At 55.6% G+C, this 14767-nt stretch overlaps 2 non-coding genes across 2 annotated transcripts; both read left to right on the top strand.

Moving 5' to 3' along the window:
- The first annotated feature begins 97 nt into the window (after positions 1-97).
- TRNAI-UAU lies at positions 98-191 on the top strand. The gene is made up of 2 exons: positions 98-135; positions 156-191. It is a non-coding gene; the product is annotated as a tRNA-Ile (tRNA).
- Positions 192-13982: 13791 nt separating this feature from the next.
- TRNAI-GAU lies at positions 13983-14055 on the top strand. Its single transcript has one exon. It is a non-coding gene; the product is annotated as a tRNA-Ile (tRNA).
- The last annotated feature ends 712 nt before the right edge of the window (positions 14056-14767 follow it).

Genomic DNA, 14767 nt, shown 5'->3' on the forward strand with positions numbered 1-14767 from the left:
CTTGTCGCTACCTGCTCTCAAGCTCCACAGAGACTGTTTTGGGGTCACTCCTCGCCTTTATCAGCCTAGGGAACTGGGAGAACAGCAATTAACAGGTGCTCCAGTGGCGCAATTGGTTAGCGCACAGTACTTATAGGGCAGTGCTGAGAGGAGCTATGCTGAGGTTGTGAGTTCAAGCCTCACCTGGAGCACTGGTTTTCATTAGCCAAGTGGTGTCACCCCCTCATTTGGCCCTGTGGAATGTAGAATTCCAGCCCAGGGACACTGAGGAGGGGCAGAGTCAGAAATGCCCCCTTCACTTATTACCTCCTCTCCAGAGCTCAGGTCAGAATCTACAATCCTTTCTCCCACCCAGCCCCTGTGCCAGGATCCCTCAAGCAGAGCCTGGAGTCCTGCCCATGGCGTCTGTACTATTGACAAAGACTAAATGACAGGGACAAAACACTCAAATCCCGCCTGGTGCGGGGAGCCAGGTTTGCTCTTCAAATTCTGTCGTTGGTACATTTCCAGGCCTGGGAATGTCCCACAACAGCATTGAATGGGAAGCTGCCTGCAGAACAGTTACACTGCACAGAGCTCCTGTGGAGGAGGGGTGGGAATTAGTAACATTTTGAGGATCGTTTGGGAAATGAGCCTTTGCTGACAAGGTTTGTCTCTGTTCATATTTCACCTTCAGGTGTTATGTTGAGGGATCTTTAGTGTATTTTTGTGAGGTTAATAACTATCTCCTCAACTTTTTTTACTCAACTTAAAAATTGGTGTCACTTGATTTTTGCATCTCCCTGTGAAAATACAACTGACACGTGTGGCTTTCTACAGGGGGTCATGATGTTATAGTTGGGGAATTCAGTCTCTGTACTTGTGGGCGGGGGGCTGCTGCCTTTTTACAGCTGCCTCAGGGCCAGGCACACCGGGCTGTTAGCTGCACCCACTGTCCTTGCCAGGGGCCCCTGCTGAACCCTGGGCGGCTGCACTGCCGTGCTGGGGTGACTCTGCAGGGGGAGAAGCTGCTGTGGAGCAATGTAGAGCAGGTGCAGGAAGGAGACGGGGTCACTATTCACATTCTGACCTGCACAATTTTCCAAATTTGGGAATGTCCGAGAACAATTCTAAGGGGAAGGTGAATGCAGAGCAGGGACACTGGAGATGCCCAGACCTCCAATGGGGGCGGCGTGGAAATTAATAATGGGAAGATCATTTGTGAAATTAGTCGTCACTGACAAGCTTTGTCTCTGTTCCTATTTCACGCTATGGTGTTAGTTAGAGGAATCAGTGCAGATTTTTACTATATTAATTAAACACTTAATTTTATTTAACCAAGCCAAAAACTTGGTGTCACTTATTTTTTCTCTGGCCTAGCAAGAATGAATTGAATTTCGTGATTTTCTGGAAAGTGCAGAGAGATTGAATGTGGGGAATTCAGTCTCTGTGTTTGTGAGCTGATGTTTTCCTCTCTCACAGGTCAGTGTCTGCATTGAAATACCAAGAGTTATCTAAGGGCTGGTGTACGCTGGGCACTGAACTGGCAGATTGACATCTCTCAGGGTTTTAAACCACCCCCCAAAACCCATAGAGTTAATGTGACCTAAGCCCGGGTTAGTTAATGCTAAAGAAAAGGAAGAATTGTTCTGTCCATGTAGCTATTACAGAGATGAGAAAAACCCTCCAGTCACTGTCTACTCCAAAGTGCTATAGCAGTGCCACAGCAGCATTTTAAGTGTAGACAGAGTGAAAGTAGATCTGGCTCCAGTTTGCACTGTGGATGCTCAGGCACTAAGACTACAGTAATAATAACAACAGCGCAGTGCTTGCATAGCTAGGAGGATTTGAACCTGCGCAGGGAGACCCCAATGGATTTCTAGTCCATTGCCTTAACCACTTGGCCACAACTACTCAATACACAGTTGTTCTACTACATGATGATTCTGTTCTCACTGAATTGTCACTTCAAATTGCTCAGACCAGCTTCCCCAGCACACTCATGGCTGCACATCAGTGTAAGTGTGTCCTTGGCTGAACAGCGAGAATTCCTGCCCATTTCCCTTCCAGCTGGAGCAGGATGAGAGTGTGTCTGTGTGAATGGCATTGCTGTAGATTGTTGTTCATTCCCCACTCTGACAATTCAGACAGTCCCTTTCCTAGTCAAATCTCCAGCACATCATTCCAATAGCAGGCGGCAGGATTTCTCTGGGGCACTGAAATTTTTTCAGGGGGCTGGTGCATGAACTCAGCCTTGCATTACACCCTTGATGTTTCATGGACTAACAACAGCAGCAAAAAGAAAGAGCCGAGCCAATACCTCCCTGGCAGGGATGGAGGTGCCACGTCCCCTCTGTCTGACCGTCGCCATTGCAGGAGAGAAGGGTTCACTGGAATCGAATGCCCTGGCTCAGACAAGAGACACAGGAAGGTTTTGCTGTTCATGGATCTGTGCAAAGGAAATTTTGTCTCTGTGTGAAACTGAGGTCGGAAATGAAACGTCCACATGGTGGCCCAGTGCTCTAGGGAATGTGGGTGAAGGACTCGGGCTGAGAAATGATTTAACAGGGGTTTGTATCAATTTATTGCCCTGATTAAAATCTATGGCTAAAAGGCAACCACTGTTGTTAGTACTTGTACCTGTGTAGGGACACCCCAGTGGGTGTCAAGTCCACTGCCTTCACCAGGGGCAGTCGATTAGTTTATCAAGGTACAAATTTCTTGGTCAAGGCCTAGGCTCCAGAGAAAACAATACACGGCTGATAAGAAGAAGTACATAAAAGATTTTGCAGCCACCATGGGCATAACTATGATGTGTCGTGTTTCACTCTTTATATCTGGTGCCACCTCCTTTCCCTTTGGCCTTGTAGTTGACCAAGGGGAAAGCTGAACATCTCCTCAGATACCAGGGAGTGTTTCTGTCCATTCCCGCGAGCTACACAGGGGTTTGATGTTGCTGCTTTCAATCCTACGGCTCTGCCGGGATAAGGAACAATTCAGGCTGACACTGAACTGAAGGAGGAAGATCAGTTTTTGACAGGGAGAGGGACGCCTCCTCTTAAAGGTGATTGTCTGGCTGGCAGTCCTGGTTCCCAGGTCTCGCCCGTGGGGCTCCAGCAGTTTTGGGACCGGGTAACTCCCTTGGCCCCACCTGCCGCCCCCAGGTGCCGCCCCCCCCCAGGGGCCCCGTCAGTGCAGTGGAGCTGAGCAGCATCTGCCTGCTCACTCCAGTGGCTGCCGGCCCCTCCGCATGGCAGGGCAGGGTGGGTCTGTTCTTCCGTGCGCTGCCCCTGCCCCGAGCCCCTGCAGCCAATGGGACACTGCGGGGGTGATGCCTGGGGGCAGCAGCACACGGAGGCCCCCCAGCCTGCCCCGCCTTGGAGCCCCAGGTAAGCGCCTCACTCCTGACTCCCTCCCAGAGCCTGCACCCCGGGCCACACACGCCTGCCCCAACTCCCTCCCACAGCCTGTGCCCTCTCCCTCCACACACCCCCTCCCGCCTGCCCCAATCTCCCTCCCAGAGCCCAGGCTCTCACCCCTTCTGCACCGAAACTCCCCCCAGAGCCTGCACCCCTCCTGCACCCCAATCCCCAGCCCCAGCCCAGGGCCTGCACCCTAGACCTACTCCTCCCACCCAAACTCCCTCCCAGAGCCTTAGGCAGGTGAGGGGCAGAGTTTTGGGGGGCAGGTTCTGGGCAGTATGAGTGACATTATTGGCCCACTGGGAGGACTGGAGGACTGGCACTGGCCCTAAGGTAAATTGAGGTTGAGACCCTGCTTTAAGGGATTGGAGCAATGCTGGAGAGACTGACGGGCAGGGAGCTGGGGAGCTGTGTGTGCCCCAAGGAGAGTTGTTGTTGTGCTCTGGTGACACAGAGCGGGGGTGGGGAGTTTGTAAGCTGTGGTGTTTGTATAGAAGAGAGAAAGTTTACTAAGCCCCAGGTTAAAAACTGGTCCTGCTCTGAGCTGTACTTGACACTCCTTGTTGAGAGTGTAGGTCAGTGGGTGAATGTTTCCTTCTAAGATAGTAGGTTTGTAGTTCCAATCCAAGTGATTCCCTTTAAAAACTTTTTCAAATGAAAATCAATTTCCAGACCCATCTCCTGTATGTTCAGGAGTTCGCTGAATTTTTTTGGGGGGGGGCTTGAAATGAATGTAAACACTCAGCATTTTCCTGTGCAAATGAATAAAGACCTAGCAGAGCTGTCCATCAGCTGAAATCAGTTCCAGTCCTCGGCATCTCTAAGAGGGACACTCGGTAGCTGAGGCACGTGGGGCACCTCTGTGGAGAGGACAGGTGAAAAAATGCTGGATTCAATGAAAGCTGAGGCCATAGGAGGGGAAGGTGACCAGCAGCACCACACAGGGTCATAACACTCAGACACGGGGCTTCACTGTCACTTCCCCTGTGTTTTCCATTATTTCTATCCTAAGGAACACACCCTCCCCCTCCCCGCCACACAGTCACACACAACCTTCTCCCCTTGAGCCCCACCCCACCCCTACCCCTCTCCCCCACACACGCTATGGGACATAGCCTCTCGGTGACTCTCCCAGATGGGGGCTTGTCTCTGCATCTCCCCAACAGGGGAGCAGAGAGCTGAAAGGGCCACAGGAGACCAATGGAGCTAGGCAGGAATAGAAAAGACTTCCCCTCCCTTCCCAAGAGTCTTGTTAATCTCACCCATGAGACATTCCAGCACCGGGTGGGCTCAAAGCACCAACCTTCCCCTCAGCAACGGAAGGGGGAACCAGCTCTAGCACATGGAAGGAGGCTCCCCACCTCTGCTGCTGCCATCCTGCAGCCTTTAATATGGATTTGTTTTAGCTAATGCAACCCCCCCCCCCACTCCACTAATCCATCCATGAAACATGGAGCCAAACTCCTGAAAACAGGGTCCAGTGGTGCAATGGGTTAGTGCCCAGGACTTACAGAGCAGTGCTGAGAGGAATCATGCTGAGGTTGTGAGTTCAAACTTCATCTACAGCACTAGTTTCCTTTAAGCAAATGGCTTCTGCCAATCATTTTGCCCTGCAGAAAATACAGTTGCAGCTCAGAAGACACCGAGGTCCCCTTGCTTTACAGAGAACAGGGCAGATTCCACAGATCTCCCAGGCTCTGCTCTCCACCAGCCGCCTGTGTCAGGAGGGGTCGAGCAGAGCCCAGAGCACTGCCCCCGAATCCCCCTCAGTCTTTGCTCCCCAAACCACCTGTGGGCAGGGGTGAGCTGCAGCGGGTTCGCACGGGTTCGCGGGAACCCGTTGTTAAATTTAGCAGCCATTTTAGAACCGCTTGTTAAGGGCTGCTAAATTTAACAAAAGTTCCCGCCCACTCCTCTCCTGCTCCGCCCCCTTCTCCTCCCCCTCCCCTGCTTCCCGCGAATCAGATGTTCGCGGGAAGCCTGAACAAGCAGCATGGAGGCAGCCAGCAGGTAAGCTGGGGCGCGGAGGGGGAGGGGAGGTGCGGCTGGCTCAGCAGCTCCCGGTCCCAGACCGCGGCTTCCTCCAGCCCAGCGCCGGCCCGGGGAGTCGGGCCCCGCGGCTGCCGCCGAGCGGCCGGGCCCCGGTGCCGGCCCGGGGGGCCGGGCCCCGGTGCCGGCCCGGGGAGTCGGGCCGAGCGGCCGGGCCCCGGCGCCGGCCCGGCCCGGGGAGTCGGGCCGAGGGGCGCCGGTCGTGGTTCTGGCAGAGTGGACCCGGTCCCCAGGCAGTGTGGTAAGGGGGCAGGGAGGGGGTGGGTTGTGGGGGGGTGGATAGGGGTCAGGGCAGTCAGAGGGCAGGGAACAGGGGGATTGAATGGGGGCAAGGGTCCCGGGGAGCAGTCAGGAAAGAGCAGGGTTGGATGAGGTGGTGGGGGCACTCAGGGACAGAGAGAAGGGGTAGTTGTATGGGGTAGGGGTTCTGGGGGGCCATTGAGAATGAGAGGAGGGGTTGGGTGGGGCGGCAAGGGGCAGTCAGGGGACAGGGAAGGGGGGGATGGGTCAGGGGTCTCGGAGTGTGTGTGTTAAGGAACATGAGGGGTTGGATGGGGCACGACCCCCCCCACGGAGGGGGGGAAGGAGGGAACCCGTTGTTAAAATTTTGGAGGGAGGAGGGAACCCGTTGTTAAAAAATTGGCAGCTCATCACTGCCTGTGGGCTCACCCTCTTCGCTGTGAGACTCAAACCCTGCCTGGCTTTCTGTATGTTGGCGTTTTTTTGTCTGTCGTGTTGATGTGCATGTGGGTCCTGTGTGATTTTTGTGGATACCATATAGGTGTGTGTGTGTGTGTGTGTGTGTGTGTGTGTGTGTGTGTGTGTATGACTTTTGCATGCAGATTATTTTTTGCTAAGTATTCTTTTGGTATGTAGTTTTTGTGCTTTCCTCTTGTGGGCTTTTGCTGTAATTTTTGGGTGTGGATTTGTTCTATGTTTTGTGCGGCTTTCCCTTTTGTGTATATGGCTCTGTGTGCTGTGTGGGTTTGTGTGGGTTTGGTTTTTGTTTATGTCTGTGTGGGCCTGTGCAGTCTGTGATGTTCTCTTTCTCTCTAGTTGTCTCTCTGTTTGTATCTTCATGTGTAAATTCACTGGAACTTTTCAAACTCTCCACAGCTTTGCCAATTTTCACCAGGAATTTTACTCATTAACAAATTCTCACTTGTTCCCTACCAGTTGGTGACCATTGCCCCAGGGGCCTGTCAGTCTCAGGGTCCTGATTTCCCATTGACCCTTCCCCCTTCTGTTGGGACTGGGAACTAGCCAACCAAAAAAACCCCACTCAGTTTTAGTAAAGGCCCAACAGTCCCTTACACAAGCTGGCCCTGTGAGGGAGGGAGAGCTCAGTGGTTTGAGTATTGGCCTGCTAAACCCAGGTGTGTGAGCTCAGTCCTTGACAGGGCCATTTAGGGACCTGGGATAAAAATCTGTCTCTAGATTGGTCTTGCTTTGAGTAGGGGGTTGGACTAGATACCTCCTGAGGTCCCTTCCAACCCTGGTATTCTATGATAGGGTCACCAATGTTCAGAGAAACTAACACAAGCTGGGCCCATGGTATAATGGTTGGCATGCTGAAATCTGAGTTCAAATCTCAGTGGGACCTTGTGGTAAATCCCTGGAGATCCAAGTGCTTTCCTATCTCCAGCTGTCCAAGAATGAGTTGTTTACCTTGTGCTGAGTGACTCATACCCACTGGAGCCAGGTCTTTGGTTGGAATGGGGTCTAGAAGTGGCTATGGTTTGACTGGGTGTTTGGGATTTCTGATGCCCACAAGTTTGGCCCTTGTGCTTTCTACCACACTTTTCCTCTTGCCCACATGGCGCTTGAAGAAAGGAGTGCCAGGGCCAGGTTTCATAGTCAGGGAAAGGCAGGAGGGAGGCAGAGTCCCAGGCTGGAGCCCAACACACCTCTCCTCCTCTGGGCACCTAGGACAGCTCCAAGGGAAGGCTTAAAAGCCACAGAGCAACCAAGGGCAGGGCAAGAGGAGGGGAGAACCATGCCTATGCCTGGCCAGCAGACAGCCACAGAGACACCCAGCCAGGCTGCTCCCTGCCATGCCGAACACCCACTGAAAACCACCCACAGCCAGCTGCTGATGCTGTGTGGCCAACTTCAGAAGAAGGTAGGAAAGCAGGGCCAGCCCCCCTGGTGGGGCCTCTTACTGTTCCCACTCAAGGTGCTCACTTTGGCAGTGGGGCAGGAGATTTTACCCCAAGAGGCTTTTCCCCAGCTGGCGAGAAGCAGAGAAACACCCAGGCTCCCAAGGTGCTATTTAGCAAGTACCCTCCAGCACAGGGACAGGCGCACACTTGGAAGAGGGAAACTGCTCCACACGCTAGCCCGGGCAGCCGCCCATTTTCTTTGGCAAGTCAGGAAGGGCAAAGGCGAGACTGGAAGCACCTGGGGCTCATGCCCCAGCCTTTGTGACACCCAACCCCCAGCTCCTTCCCGGGGCTCTAGCTGAAGCCAGAGCATTGGCCTGAGCAGCCAAGAAGAGGTTCCAGCCCTGAAGGGAGCAGGACGTTCAGGACAAAGGTAAAAATTGCACAACCACGAAGGGACTCGAACTCTCAATCGCCTGATCTGAATTCAGACACCTTATCCATTAGGCCACATGAGCAAAACGTTTCCAAGCACTTATTTGGAAAAGGCAGACACTGTGTTTCTCAGATCCTCTACTGAGTGGGGCCGAGACTCTCTGGGCACAAGAAGTTGGGTTCCCAGTGAGATGTGAGACAATTCTCTGGAGCCAGGTACAGGACTTGGCAGGGAGGCTCAGGCATGAGGGATTGGGGTGCAGCGGACAGACTGGCTGTGTAGGTGCTTAGGTTTGGTCTCACAGAGGAGGAGGAGGAATCCTGCTGACAGGCAGTGGCTGTGGAGAAAAAGTGGGATGTCCAGGCTGCTCAGGTCTCCTTCTTCCAGCTCCTCATCTGGCTGAGCTGCTCCACCGGCCTGGACAAGTCCTCTGCATGCACAGCAAATAGCCCAAGAGCCATTTCTGCCCAAACCTGTGCTGGTGGGTGAGCTTCTGTCTTCCCTGTCCCATCCGCGCTAGAGCAGACCACTAGATTGAGAGAGACAGTCAACAACTATTAAGGCTAAGATTATATAAATGGCGTCACAGAAACTGTGACTTTCAGAGATCTCAGTGACATTTTCCACCTCAGCCCTGGGGCAGCAAGACTGGAGCTGTCGGCCGGTGGGGGCCCCACAGCTATCAGCCACCAGTGGTGGAAGGGGCTCCCACAGGCCCATGCCACCACGGATGGACCTCTCAGCTACTGTGGGTGGATCCCAGAGCTCCCAGAAACGGGGGGTTGTGCCGATCGGGTGTCCGCACTAAGCTCGGCATCAATATGGTGATCCCGGGGAAGCTTGGGGTCCCCAGGTTGCCTAAGGAGGGGTGAACCGGCCCAGGTCGGAAACAGAGCAGGTCAAAACCCCCGTGCTGATCAGTAGTGGGGTCGCGCCTGTGAATAGCCCCTGCAGTGTAGCCTGGGCAAGACAGTGAGACACGGTCTCTTTTTAGACACCCCCCTCCCCCGCAGAGACTTTATGGGGGGATGGGAGCACCCATTGTGGGGATCCTGAACTGGTGGGAGGGAGGCACCATGTACCAGGGATCCCGAAACACAGAACAGGGACACCCACACACCAGGTGTCTTGATTTACAAACTGCAAGTGATGATGAATTCACCACCTCCCTTGCGGAGCTTGTTCCACTAGATAATTAGCCTCACGGTTAAAAAATGGTCATTTCCAGTTGGGATTTTCTGACATCGACTGCGAGCCAATGGGGTCTTGTTCAGTCTTTGGTGAATTAAAGAACCCTTTAAATCACATATTCCCCCCTCGGGGAATTTGTAAAACGTATTTAAACCAGTGATTAAATCGCCTCCAACCTCAAATGAAATCAATTGAGCTTCTTCAGTCTCTCGCTGGAGACATTTTCCTTGTTTTTAAAGGCAAAAATCCTGATCTTTCCAACGGGAGCTGCTGCTTCAATGTTCAGTTTGGGGAGGGATTTGGCTGCACTCAGAGATCTGCCCGCGGGTTACAATCTGCGATCCGAAGGGTCGAACGCAAACAGCGTTTAGATGGGACCGTTAGTGCCGCCCCCGTGTGGCCAAAGATCAGAACTGACGAGCAGAGTTTACAGCTGGAGCCTGGGACGCTCCTGAACAAACTGGGCCCAAAGCCTCTCGCGTGGGACCCTCGCTGTGCAGCAGGAGGCGGAGGGAAGCTGATTGTCAGGGCTCAGGGCAGCTCCCTGCCAGGCTGAGCCGGTGTCTGTGCTAAGCTCGGCATCAATCAGGTGATTCTGGGCAGTTCGGGGTCCCACGGCTCCCACAGGAGGGTGAAACAGGTCACCCCTGGAGCAGGTTGAAGCTGCAGGGTGACAGTGGGGTTGCTGCCCCTGTGAACAGCTGCTGTAGCACCGCCTGGGCAGGACAGGGAGAGCCAGTTATACCCCTCCCCCAGCCTGTATCGGGGGATGGGAGCACTCACACCCTGGGGACCCACCCACCAGAGATCTACTGGGGGGGAGAGTGGCACCCACACACCCAGGATCTTGTAGGGGGGGACAAGGGCATCCACACTCCGGGATCCTCTGCAGAGGGACGGACACCCACACATCCAGGATTCTGTATGGGGGGCAGAGGTACCCGGACACCTGGGCCGGGTGACGGGGGGCACCGAAACATCTGGGATCTTACCTGCGAGGACAGCGGCGCCTGCAGCTCGACATGAGACGGGGGCAGGGGAAGCAGGAGCATTTCCCAGTTCCAGGCTCTCCCCGTCTGGCCCAGGCACAGAGCTCACAAGCAGAGTTTAAAGCTCCAGCTGTGGCTGGTGCCTGTGATCCCAGCTCCTGAGGAGGCTGAGGCCGAAGCCAGCGGATCACTTGAGCTCAGGAGTTCTGGGCTGCAGGGGGCTGTGCCGATCGGGTGTCCGCACTAAGTTCAGCATCAATATGGTGATCCCGGGGGAGCTTGGGGTCCCCAGGTTGCCTAAGGAGAGGTGAACCGGCCCAGGTTGGAAACAGAGCAGGTCAAAACTCCTGTGTTGATCAGTAGTGGGATTGCGCCTGTGAAGAGCCCCTGCAGCGTAGCCTCAGTGAGACACAGTCTCTTTCTAGACACCCCCCATAGAGCCTGGAGGGGGGGATGGGAGCACCCACACGCTGGGGATTCTGACTTGCGGGGAGGGACAACCCCCTGCGACACGGATCTTGAAAAGGGGAACAGCGACACCCACACACCACAGAGCCTGGATGGGGGCAGGGGAACCACACACGGGAGCTAGTTCATGGGGTGGGGGACACACCCATATGCTCCGTTGCACCATTCTTAATGAGAAGAACGGGGGCATCCACACAACACGGATCCTTAACGGGCTGGGGGGAAACCCACACTCTCCACTATTAACCAGGAGGGACAGGGGCACCAGACACCCCCAGTAGCGTGGAGAACACCCACATCCACCAGATCCCTCATGGGGGGTAAGGCAGAGGGGATTGTAAAGGGGCCCAGCGCACCCACGCACCAGGGATTGTTAAGGGTTAAAGGGACATGGATACCCACACACACTGAGATCACGTCCTTGGAAGAACGCAAACCCTCCACAGAAGGACCTGGTCTGTTCTGTGATGGCAGACCAGCCTGGGTGAGTCAAAGTCTCTTTTTATACAGCCACGCCCCAGAGATCCTGACTAGGGGGAGAGAGACACCCACCCCCCAGAGATCCTTAATGGTCTAGGGTGCACCCACACACCAGGGATTCTTATGGGTGGGAAGAATGGAGACAGCCAGACACACTGAGATCACTTCCTCCAAGTAGCCTGCGCCAGACAGGGAGACACAGTCCCCCTTTACAGATCTGCCAGACAACCTGCCTCCCACTCCCTCCACACAATGTTCTTATCTGGAGGTGAAGCCAGGGAAACCACATGGAGGATTCTTACCTGGGGAACTGGGGGGACCCACTTACCACCAGAGATTGTTAAGGGCAGGAGGAACAGGGACTCCCACCTCTGCAGCATGGGGGTGGGTCGCCTGCTGGGATCATCTGGGCATATTTCACCTAGTCAGCTCCCTGCCATTGCCTTGGGGGCCCCTTGTTCGCTGCCTCTGGTACCCAGTTTAGCATCCTTCCTGAGGGATGAAACGCTTTGATCTGTCTAAGGTCTGTGGGATCAATACGTGTCATGGTGTAATTCTGTGTTATTCGGGGGTCAGAGTAGCTGAGCTAATGGCCCCTTCTGCCCTTAAACGCCATGAAAACATTTCCCTGGTTTCTCCTTGTGCCTGACAGACACCACGGTGAGGGGCCCGATAGAAGATCCTGGACACAGCGCTCTGGCTCTTACTTTACTTGGGGACGTCAGCGCTTTCCTAGCAAAGCTGCTGCTAAAGCGCTGGGTTTGGGGAACGGTTCGGCTCCGATTCAGAGATCTGCCTGCGGGGTGTGAACCTGCCACGAGGAGTGGGAAACGCAACCAGCAACGGGAGGCGTTGACTGAGCTCCAGGCTGCCCCCGTGTGGCCAAAGCTTAGAACTGAGCAGCGGAGTTTAAAGCTGGCGCTGGGAAGGACCTGAACACACGGGGCACGAAGGCTCCTGCGTGTAACACTTGTTGGGTGGGCAGCTGGGCGTAGCTGATTGCCAGGGTTCAGGGCTGCAACCCGGGGTGCTGAGCAGGTGTCTGTGCTCAGGTTGGCCTCGCTATGATGGTTTCTGGAAAGTTTGGGGTCACCAGTCTCCCTAAAGAGAGAGGAGCCAGGTCAGCCCATGAAAGGAGGCCGGCAAAACTCTGGTACCAATTGGCCGTGGGACTGCCCCTGTGAAGAGCCACTGCAGCCCCGCCAGGGAGAGCCGGTCTCTCTTTATGCAGCCCCCCCGCCACCATTCCTCAGGATGAGGGTTGTGCTCAAAGATCTGTGCCCCGTGTTTTCACCTCCATGTGAAGCGCACAGTGCAAATAACCCTCAGCGCATCAGCTCAGTTCCAGGCTCCACTTCCACCGGCTCAGGCAAGATGGTGCAGAGGAGCCCCTGGGTGGCTGTGGGCCTGGGGAGGCTTTTGATTTTTCGGCCTGACCGCTACGGGCAGCAAGGCCAAAAGTCAGATGGCCGGCTCTCCCGTCCACCACGCTCATCAGGAGCCCTTAGTCGACAGGCTCGGAGAATGCGGGCATTGCCCCCCACTACCTCTCGCATGCAAAGCGAGCGCTGTGCCGCTTGAGCTAATTCCCTGCAGCTGGCCTGACTCTCAGGCACCGGGCAAAAAAAGGCAAGGGCTCTGTGGCCTTAAGCAGAACACAGCCTGAAATGGGGGGGGCGCTACCCAGAGCTGGGGAAGGGGGTCCGAGTCCCAGCCACGCTCCTCGGCACAAACACCAACGCTCCCTCCCTGGAGTGTGTCTGGGCTGAGAGTTAGCCCCTGAAACAAGCACCAAACTTCAGAAGACAACGCAGGGATAGATCACTTGACGATTGCCTGCTCTGGCCATTGCCTCTGAAGCGCCTGGCATCGGTTACTGTCAGAAGACGGGATAGTGGCCTAGCTGGACCATCGGTCTCACCCAGGAGGGCCGTTCCTATCTTCACCACTTTCCTCTAACCCAAGCAAAGCCCGGAGCAGGCCCAGCTCAGCAACTCTAGCAGACTCCCTGGCCCCTGGCCCAGCATACAGCAAAGCGACCCTGCCTCCGCCAGGATAGACAGCCACCGACTCCCTCTTCAAGACCAACGCAGCCCTTCCCCGCTTTGGCTGTCTCCAAGCTGTCTGCGTGCTCTGCTCTGCTCCACGGCTACCATGCTGCCTGAGATCAGGAGGCTGTGAGGTCTCACGGTCTCAGCTGAGCTGGTATCGCGTGCCACCCCGCCCATCTCCTCATTCCCTTCATGGACCCCTGGGATGTGAGTAATTCTGTATTTGAGTGGCTCTCCCTCCCGGCCAATGAGCTTGGCGTAGACTAGCAGGGAGGGAGGAGGAAAGGGATTGTGCTCCAGTGAGAGCTCAGAAAGAAAGGTGCAGGTCCCCCACTAGAGCCCAGCCCAGCAGAGCAAAGCAGAGCAGAGCAGGCTGGAAAATGTGTGTCTGGGTCTGACTACTTCTCCCCTGCTCTTCCATTTGAGCTAACTTCCCCCAGCTGTCTCCAGCCTCCCAGTCAGCGCAAGGGGGAGAAGGGCCGGGGAGGAAGAGCTTTGTGCTCCGCAAGGGCTGGCTTTCTGGGAGGCCAAGCCGGGAGAGGGATGGAGGCCACTGGAGGAGCTGAGCCGGCTGACTGTCCATGGCTTCTAAAAGAAGGGCAAGAGAAAGTCCCGGGGCTGCCTTGCCGCTGGAGAATGCGGGCATTGACCCCGCTGTCTCTCGCATGCGAAGCAAACGCTTTATCACTTGAGCTAATTCCCCTACCTTGGCAGGTGGCGTCTCAATCCATCCATTCGATAACGGAGGCCACATCGTTCCCCGCGCCAGCCAGTGACTCCTTCCAAAAGGGTCAGGCAAGGGAGAGCTTCCCGTAGGCTGGCTAGCTCAGTGGTTAGAGCATGGTGCTGATAACACCAAGGTCATGGGTTCAAGCCCTATGCTGGCCACTCCAGGAGGGAGAGGGTGGCTTCTGTTCTTTTGGCTGACTGCTAGGGGTGGCAGAGGCCAAAACCAGGTGGGCCAGGAGCGGGCAAGAGCCCTGCTGGGCGCAGGCGCCGGGCAGGACCAAGCTCCTGACACCTCCTTGGGCTCCCCTCCCTGGGCTCCTCGCTCCACCTGCTGCCTGAAAGGAACTTGGAGACAGGTGAGCCCGGCCGGCTGCCTTCCAGGCTCATAGGAGGCCAGGCTTGAGCTGCCCGCCCGCAAAGCCAAAATCGCAGGCCTGCCAGCTCACCCCCATTTCCACAGAGGGTTGACCTGATGGCCCGAATTCTTGCCGGCCGCCAGCTCCACCCAAATGTACCCAACACCGGATCACGCTCCCCAGCCCAAGCCACAGAGGAAGGCTTAATACTCGGCACCCCAACCTAGGGGAGAGGCTTCACACTCCGCCGGCGCAGGGTGACCTTTGGGACTTCCCTGGACACCATCCTCCCACCGCCCACAGCCAGACCCCCCAAGCCCACAGTCGAGCCCACCCCTCCGACAGGAAGGAGCAGGAGGACCACTCTGCCCAGGGGCACCACCACTCGAAGTCAGCTTCACTTGCTTTCTCTTCTACCCCTTTCCTCCCAAGTTATGCGCGCCTCACGGGAGCCGGCCCTGGGAAGACGCAGGCACCGCACTCTGACTGGCGCAAGCCAAACGCCCACACCGAGA

This window comes from Mauremys mutica, unplaced genomic scaffold, assembly GCF_020497125.1.
Source record: "Mauremys mutica isolate MM-2020 ecotype Southern unplaced genomic scaffold, ASM2049712v1 000407F_np12_subseq_106673:140584_obj, whole genome shotgun sequence".
Classification (NCBI taxonomy): Eukaryota; Metazoa; Chordata; order Testudines; family Geoemydidae; genus Mauremys; species Mauremys mutica.